We start from the raw sequence: 7,870 nt of genomic DNA, 5'->3' as shown, positions 1-7,870 counted from the left end.
TAGGAGGAACATTTCATACCTTAACTACTATATCAGACTGGTAAACTTAGTGGTGATATGATGGTGATCAATAGCAATACTTATTGTTGCTGGAAATTGGACCCGGGGGCGACCGTCGGCCGGAAGGGGGAGGCTCCGCCGCCTGAGTGGCGAGTGACGGTCCGTCGGCGGGTGGCGTCTTCCTGGAGACCTGCAAGAAGCCGGTGGCCGGGCTCTCCGGCGCCGGCCCTCCGATGCTTTTGTCAGCACAGAGGCAATATGTGGAGAAAAATGGACCGAGAGAGAGAGAGAGAGCCCCCCCCTTGAGTGGAGAAATACTCCTTTTATAGGGAGAGCTAGTTCACCTGTGATGTGACAGAGTCTGTCGTACGATCAATCTTTTAATGCCCGATCTTGTAAGTCAATGCCATCATCGCAGGAGATTAGGCCGGAGCCCAAGTCGTCATGGAGCCATGCCGTCATTTATGGGCATGTGAGTTTGCCGTGAAAGGCTTGGTGTCCGTAAGCGATGGAAGCCATACGCCTTAATTGTTGAGTAAGCTGAGGGCCTGCGAACGCCATGCGCTTTGATTGTTGAGTAAACCGGGAGTCTGCACGACTCATATACGTCGGCTGTTGGTGAAGTCAACACGTAATCTCCCGACTAAGCTGCGGGAGGACGTGGCCTCAGGATATGGTTTGGGCGTTCTTGGGTTGGCCAGACTAAGTATTGCTAGGTCGGACCCCGCCCAGGGGGTCCGCTCGGCTGGCTTCTGCTCGGAGGAATGCGCTCGGCCAGTTCCCGCGCAGGGGCTTGCTTGGCCAGCCCTCAGCCTGCTCGGCCGGCCCCTGCTCGGTGGAACGGGCTCGGCCGGCTCCTGCTCGGAGGAATGCGCTCGGCCGGTTCCCGCGCAGGGGCTTGCTTGGCCGGCCCTCAGCCTGCTCGGCCGGCCCCTGCTCGGCGGAACGGGCTCGGCCGGCTCCTGCTCGGAGGAATGCGCTCGGCCGGCTCCTCAGCCTGCTTGGCTGGCCCCTGCTTGGCGGAACGCGCTCGGCCGAGGATGCGGCAACACTTTTCCCCCAACACTACCCCCCGACTTCCGACCTCGAGCTACTCGGGAGTTCGAGCGCGGGAAGTAGTTTTGGCCATGTTAATGTAGCTTAGGGGGATTTTCGAATTTCCGCGCGTTTCAAGGCGCTAATAATGGGCAGTCGCTTCGTCAGCCCCTTTTCGCTTCTCGAAGCATCCTCGCGTCGTGGGCTCAAGACGAGACCATACGATCCGACGCGACGCTCCCGTAGTCGAGGTGCCGGTTCGGGTTGAATGCGGCGTCTTAATTACTAGGGTTGACACGTGTCATGATCTGGTCGGTGAGCAGCGCTCCGTCCCGCGGATCCGGGCCGTTGGAGGGGTGTATATATAAGTCTTCCTTGGGCCACCTCCTACCTCCTTTCTTCTTCTTCCTACTTTCTTCTTAGTCTGGAGTAACCGATTTCCGGCGAACTTCCGACAGGTTCTCTTCTTCTTTTTTTTCTTTTTTGTCCGGAGTCTCCCTTCTTCCTCTCCTTTCCGATAGGTTCTGGTCCGAATGACATTGCGTCCGTCATGAGCGAGGTAGAGGTTGAGATGGTCGAGGAGTGGTTTTTCCCTCTGCACGGGTTCCGTTTGGAACCCGCCGGGTTGGGGGACCGTGTTACGAATCCCCCGGTAGGCCGGATCGGAGTGTATTTGGAGGCACTCTGGGCCGGCCTACGGTTCCCGCTTCATGGGTTTGTGAACGAGCTGCTCGCGGAGTACCAGTTAGTCCCGGCGCAGCTCGCTCCAAACGCATGGAGGACCATCATCGGGTTTCTGTCGCTATGTCTGGCGTACGGGATCCCGTCCTCTGTGAACGTCTTCCGGCGACTTTTTATGTTAAAGTCGAATCCGGGAGACGGGGAGTGGCTCTACATCGCCCTTCGGGCGGGTCGGCCACTCTTCCAGGGCGCTCCGTCGTCCATCCATGACTGGAAGAAGAAATTCTTCTTTTTGGGCTCAGAGCGAACATGGGGGTTTGACCCTAGGTAGAGGCCGAGCCGACTCAGGAGTGCCAATAAAATTCCCAAGCTTACTGCGCGCGAGCAGGGGATCCTCGACGACATTCGCAGCCTCGGGGACGGTATCCTCCTAAGCGGCCTCATAAGCAAGGACGCTTTAGTGAATGTAGGCCTGAGCTCGGCGCGCCCTCAGGGTAAGGGTAATAGTAGAAAGTTTGTTTTTTCCTCTCTCCTCCTTTTGTCTAACACATTCTGCTCGTCCCTGCAGACATCGCAAAGATGGTGACAAAAAGCGAGGTCATATATGCTCGGTTCCGCAAGAGGGCCGCCGAGCTCTCGGGGGAGCCGCTGGAGCCGAAGAAAAAGGCGAAGATCGCCGCTCCCTGAGTCGGCCCTTCCGAAGGCGCGAGGGGAGGTCGAAGCTCCGATCCCAGAGGCTCGGGGAGTGAGGTCTTGGCGCTGGCGTCGTGCCCTGCGCCTATTTCACAAGTACCGGGCCGGCCTTCAACCCGGCCCGGGGGCTCGGCATCCGAGCCGGGCAGCAGCAGAAGGGCTGCGAGGCCGCCTTCCCCGGTGGCGGCGAGGCCCGGCTCTCCCGCCCCGCCAGAGGAGGAAGAACGAGGGGAGCGGACCTACACCGTCGAGTGGAGGCTATCAGAGGGCGACTCCGCCCTCGAAAACATCGAGACGGCGCGGCAACTCTTCCGTGTCGCAATCCTTCCCGCCGATAGGGCGAAGATTCAGGCTATGAGCCTGAATCAATTTCTGGATTCGGCCCGCCTCTCGGCCGTTCGGGTAAGTTTTTCTTTAGCGACTCCTTGTACCTAGCCCTTTACTTGTCCTCGACCTGACCCCTGTTTCGCTTACAGCATCTCCTCGAGGTCGACACTCTGATCACTCTGGGTGCCGATTACAAGGAACGGGCTCGCCGGTGCATGCGAGCCCAAGAAGAGGCCGAGAAGAGAGCACGAGAACTAGGGCTCCAGAAGGAGGAGCTCTTGCTTAGAGTGGGCGCTGCCGAGGATGAAGCCAAGCTCCTGACGATGGGGCTTGACGAGGAGAAGGCTGCCCATTCTTTGGCCAGGTCGGAGCTGCGGGCCTCCGAGGCTCGCCTGGCCGAGGCGCGGTCCTTGCTCGCCGTGCGTGAGCAAGCAATAAGAGAGGCGGAGCTCAAGGTCGAGGAGCTCCAGGCTCAGCTCGGAGTCCGAGAGGAGGAGGCCGAGAAGCGGGCCTTAGACGCTGTCCGGCTCTTCAAAGAGTCGGAGGAGTTCCAGGAGCTACTGGAGGAGGAAGCCATCAACGGCCTTGTCCAAGGGTTCGACGACTTCCGCAACCAGCTGCGCCAGCTCTGCCCCGAGTTCGATCTGGATCTGCTTCAGCCTGGAGCTGGAGTCGAGGGCCTCGGGACAGAGCCTGCCGAGGCGGCCCCGGAGGTCCCCGAAGAAGAGGCAGCTCGGGAATCCGCCCCCGAGATTGCGCCCGAAGGCAACGAGGTCGGTGAGCCCGGAGCTACCGCTGAGAGGGCCGAGGCCGAGGGCGCTGAAGTCGAGCCCGGGGAGATTCCGGTTGAAGGTGCCGCACAAGCCGCGCCCTGACTTGTATATATTTTTTGTAACTCGGGGTCGGTCCACGCCCGTCGCACGGCCGATCCCCAATTTTGTACTTGGCCTCTGGGCTTTTTTAAATGAATATACTTTTCAACTTTTGGTCTTTGTTCTCTAATGCTTCGGACCGAGCCGCTAATCGTACTATAGATCGGAGGATGCTCGGACCTGCCGAGCTGAGTTTGGGTCGCAATTTGGCGACCGTAGGGCTCGGAGTCCCAAATATGGGGCGTCGTGCTCTTAATCATCACGAGACCTCGAGCTCGGGATTAAACCTCATCGAGCGGTCAAAAAAGCAAACAAAGGTTAAGTAGGCGCATTCGACCAGGTTTCTGGCCGGAGTTGGCTCAGCTTAAGACCCCGGTATCTATCGAGGTACTTTTCGCTAGAACTATCCAACGTAGGAACGAACATAGCATATATATCGAGCAGTGCATAGGCGCTAACCAAAGCGTACCTTTTCGGGGCTATAGAGGAGCCGTTCTCGAAGCCGCTACTGGCTTTCTGGGGCCCAGATCTTGATCTGGGTCTATCATTGGAATTATGCATTGATAATCGAGGCGGGCTCGATGCCTGATGGAGATCGAACCGAGCTCGATGCCTGATGGAGATCGAGCCGAGCTCGATGGCGGATGGAGATCGAGCTGAGCTCGATGGCCGATGGAGATCGAGCCGAGCTCGATGGCCGATGGAGATCGAGCCGAGCTCGATGGCGGATGGAGATCGAGCCGAGCTCGATGATCGATGGAGATCGAGCCGAGCTCGGTGCCCGATGGAGATCGAGCCGAGCTCGGTGCCCGATGGAGATCGAGCCGAGCTCGGTGCCCGATGGAGATCGAGCCGAGCTCGGTGCCCGATGGAGATCGAGCCGAGCTCGATGATCGATGGAGATCGCGATCATTTGTTTCCGGGGGGGACCACGTAGGTACTGCCCCGTCATCCCGAAGCGTCGGGGCATCTCGACCGTGGTCGAGGTATCTGATGGAGGTCGATAGTCGATGGAGATCGAGCCGAGCTCGATGACTGATGGAGATCGAGCCGAGCTCGATGCCTGATGGAGATCGAGCCGAGCTCGATGCCTGATGGGGATCGAGTCGAGCTCGATGGTCGATGGAGATTGAGCCGAGCTCGATGCCTGATGGAGATCGAGTCGAGCTCGGTGCCTAATGGAGATCGAGCCGAGCTCGATGCCTGATGGAGATCGAGCCGAGCTCGATGCCTGATGGAGATCGAGTCGAGCTCGATGGTCGATGGAGATCGAGCCGAGCTCGATGGCTGATGGAGATCGAGCCGAGCTCGATGCCTGATGGAGATCGAGCCGAACTCGCTGCCCGATGGGGATCGAGCCGAGCTCGGTGCCTGATGGGGATCGAGCCGAGCTCGGTGGTCGATGGGGATCGAGGCGAGCTCGGTGGTCGATGGAGATCGAGCCGAGCTCGGTGCCTGATGGGGATCGAGCCGAGCTCGGTGCCTGATGGGGATCGAGCCGAGCTCGGTGCCTGATGGGGATCGAGCCGAGCTCGGTGCCTGATGGGGATCGAGCCGAGCTCGGTGCCTGATGGGGATAGAGCCGAGCTCGATGCCTGATGGGGATCGAGCCGAGCTCGATGGCTGATGGAGATCGAGCCGAGCTCGATGGCTGATGGAGATCGAGCCGAGCTCGATGCCTGATGGAGATCGAGCCGAGCTCGATGCCTGATGGAGATCGAGCCGAGCTCGATGGTCGATGGAGATCGAGCTGAGCTCGATGCCTGATGGAGATCGAGCCGAGCTCGATGCCTGATGGAGATCGATAGATGGAGGTATCGGCGTTCCGAGTTTTTCGCTGCGGTGCCCGGCTTTGCTCAGTTCTATTTGCATCCGAGCAGGGTCGTATATACGAGCTGGGCCAGGTCATCTGGAAGCATGTAGACACCAGGAGAAATTTAGCACAGTTAAACAGTTGCAAATAAGTCAAATTTACAATTGATGTGGAGGACCCTTCGGGACATTATTGGTAGTACACCCGAAGATTTTCGGAGCTCCAACTCCGTGGAATGGGAGTCCCGTCAAGAGATTTTAGCTTGTAGGCTCCGGGTCGCTGGACACGTGCGATCCGGTAGGGTCCTTCCCAGTTCGGGGCCAGCTTCCCTTGTTCGGTTGGCTGGGAGGCTTCCGCCTTTCTGAGAACAAGGTCCCCCTCTTTGAAGGATTTGATTTTGACTCTGGCGTTGTAGTATTGCGCCGTCCTTTGCTGGTACTTTGCCATGCGAACTCGGGCGGCTTCTCTTACTTCCTCGATTAAGTCAAGATTATTTCTGAGCTGCGAAGAGCTGGAGCTGGTATCAAAATGTTCTACCCTCGACGAAGGGAGCCCGATCTCTAGGGGGATGACGGCTTCTGTCCCGTACGTCAAATTGAAGGGAGTTTCGCCGGTGGGCACCCGGAACGTGGTCCGGTAGGCCCACAGGACGTTGTACAGGTCTTCGACCCACTGTCCTTTGGACCGATCGAGCTTGGCCTTGAGCCCCTGCAAGATGGTTCGATTTGTTACCTCGGTTTCTTCATTTGTCTGTGGATGCGCGACCGAGGTGAAACGGTGGTCGATGCCAAGTTCGGAGCAGAATTTCCTAAAACGGGCGTTGTCGAACTGGCGACCATTATCTGATATGAGGATGCGGGGAAGCCCGAATCTGCAAATAATCGACTTTCAGACGAAGTCCCGCATCTTCTGCTCGGTGATCCGGGCAACCGGCTCGGCCTCCACCCACTTCGTAAAATAGTCGATGGCGACAACTATGAATTTTCTTTGCCCGGTCGCCAGAGGAAACGGTCCCAAGATGTCGATCCCCCACTGGGCAAATGGCCAGGGGGAACTGATCGAGGTCAGTAGGGCCGAGGGTCGTCGTTGGATGTTGGCGTTCCTCTGACATCGGTCGCACCTCTGGACGAAGTCCAGGGTATCTTTCTGGAGCGTCGGCCAGTAGTATCCTTGGCGCAGAATCTTGTGCGCTAATGCTCGTCCCCCCATATGGCTTCCACAAATCTCCTCGTGGACTTCGCGCATTGCATAATCCGCCTCGGACGGGCGGAGGCACCTGAGGAGGGGAGAGGTGAAAGATCTCCGATAGAGTTTACCTTCGTACAATATGTACCGGGCAGCCAAGCGCTTGACTCGGCGAGCCTCGCGTTCATCGCTGGGGAGGACTTCATCCCGCAAGTAGCTGATGAGCTCGTCCATCCAGCTCGGCTCAATTTCAATGCAGAGAGCCGGCTCGGGCTCTTCTGTGCTGGGTATTCAGAGGTACTCCAGCGCCGCTGCTTTCGGAAGCTCGCTCATGCGGGAGGACGCCAATTTCGATAGTTGATCCGCTCGGAGGTTCTCCGTCCGGGCGATGTGTTGGATGTGGAAGGAGCTCAGGGTCGAAGTGAGATCCCACACTTTTCGGAGATACTCCTGCATCGTAGGTTCTTTGGCTTCAAAATCACTCAGGACTTGGTTCACGACCAGCTGGGAATCACTAAAGACCCTCAGGTCCTTTACTCCCAGCTCGCCGGCCAATTTGAGCCCGGCGATGAGAGCTTCATACTCCGCCGCATTGTTGGAGGCGGGGAACTCGAAGCGTAGGGCCTGCTCGGCGACGACTCCATCTGGACTGGTGAGGATTAGGCCCGCTCCGCTACCCCCCGAGTTCGAGGAGCCATCGACATGTAAAGTCCAGATCGGACTCGGGGTCTGCTCCGCTGGGGCTGGCCTGGCTTCGGGCTCGTCCGGCACTGTGCACTCGACTATGAAGTCGGCGAGTGCCTGTGCCTTGATCGCTGGCCTGGGTCGGTACTCGATGTCGAACTCCTCGAGTTCGATGGCCCACTTCGTAATTCGACCGGCGCGATCTGATCGCTACAGGATCTGCTTCACCGGTTGGTCGGTCAGCACGGCCACTGTGTGAGCTTGAAAATACGGCCGGAGCCTTCGAGCTGAGACGACCAGGGCATAAGCGGTCTTTTCCAGCTTAGAGTACCGGATCTCGGCGTCCCTCAAGACCCGGCTCGTGTAATATACCGGCTTTTGGAGCTTGCTCTCCTCCCGAACTAGGACCGAGCTCACTGCTACGGGAGAGACAGCCAGGTACAAGTAGAGGAGCTCGCCCTGCTGAGGCTTCGTGAGCAGCGGGGGAGAGGCGAGAAGGCGTTTGAGCTCCTCGAAGGCTTGCTGACATTCGGCCGACCATAGGAAGTCCTTCGGCTTCTTGAGGGCCGCAAAGAACGGA

The sequence above is a fragment of the Phoenix dactylifera genome, chromosome 2 (assembly GCF_009389715.1).
Source record: "Phoenix dactylifera cultivar Barhee BC4 chromosome 2, palm_55x_up_171113_PBpolish2nd_filt_p, whole genome shotgun sequence".
NCBI classification, from domain to species: Eukaryota; Viridiplantae; Streptophyta; class Magnoliopsida; order Arecales; family Arecaceae; genus Phoenix; species Phoenix dactylifera.
The sequence above is the reverse complement of the archived record's forward strand: the minus strand, read 5'-3'. Positions refer to the sequence as shown.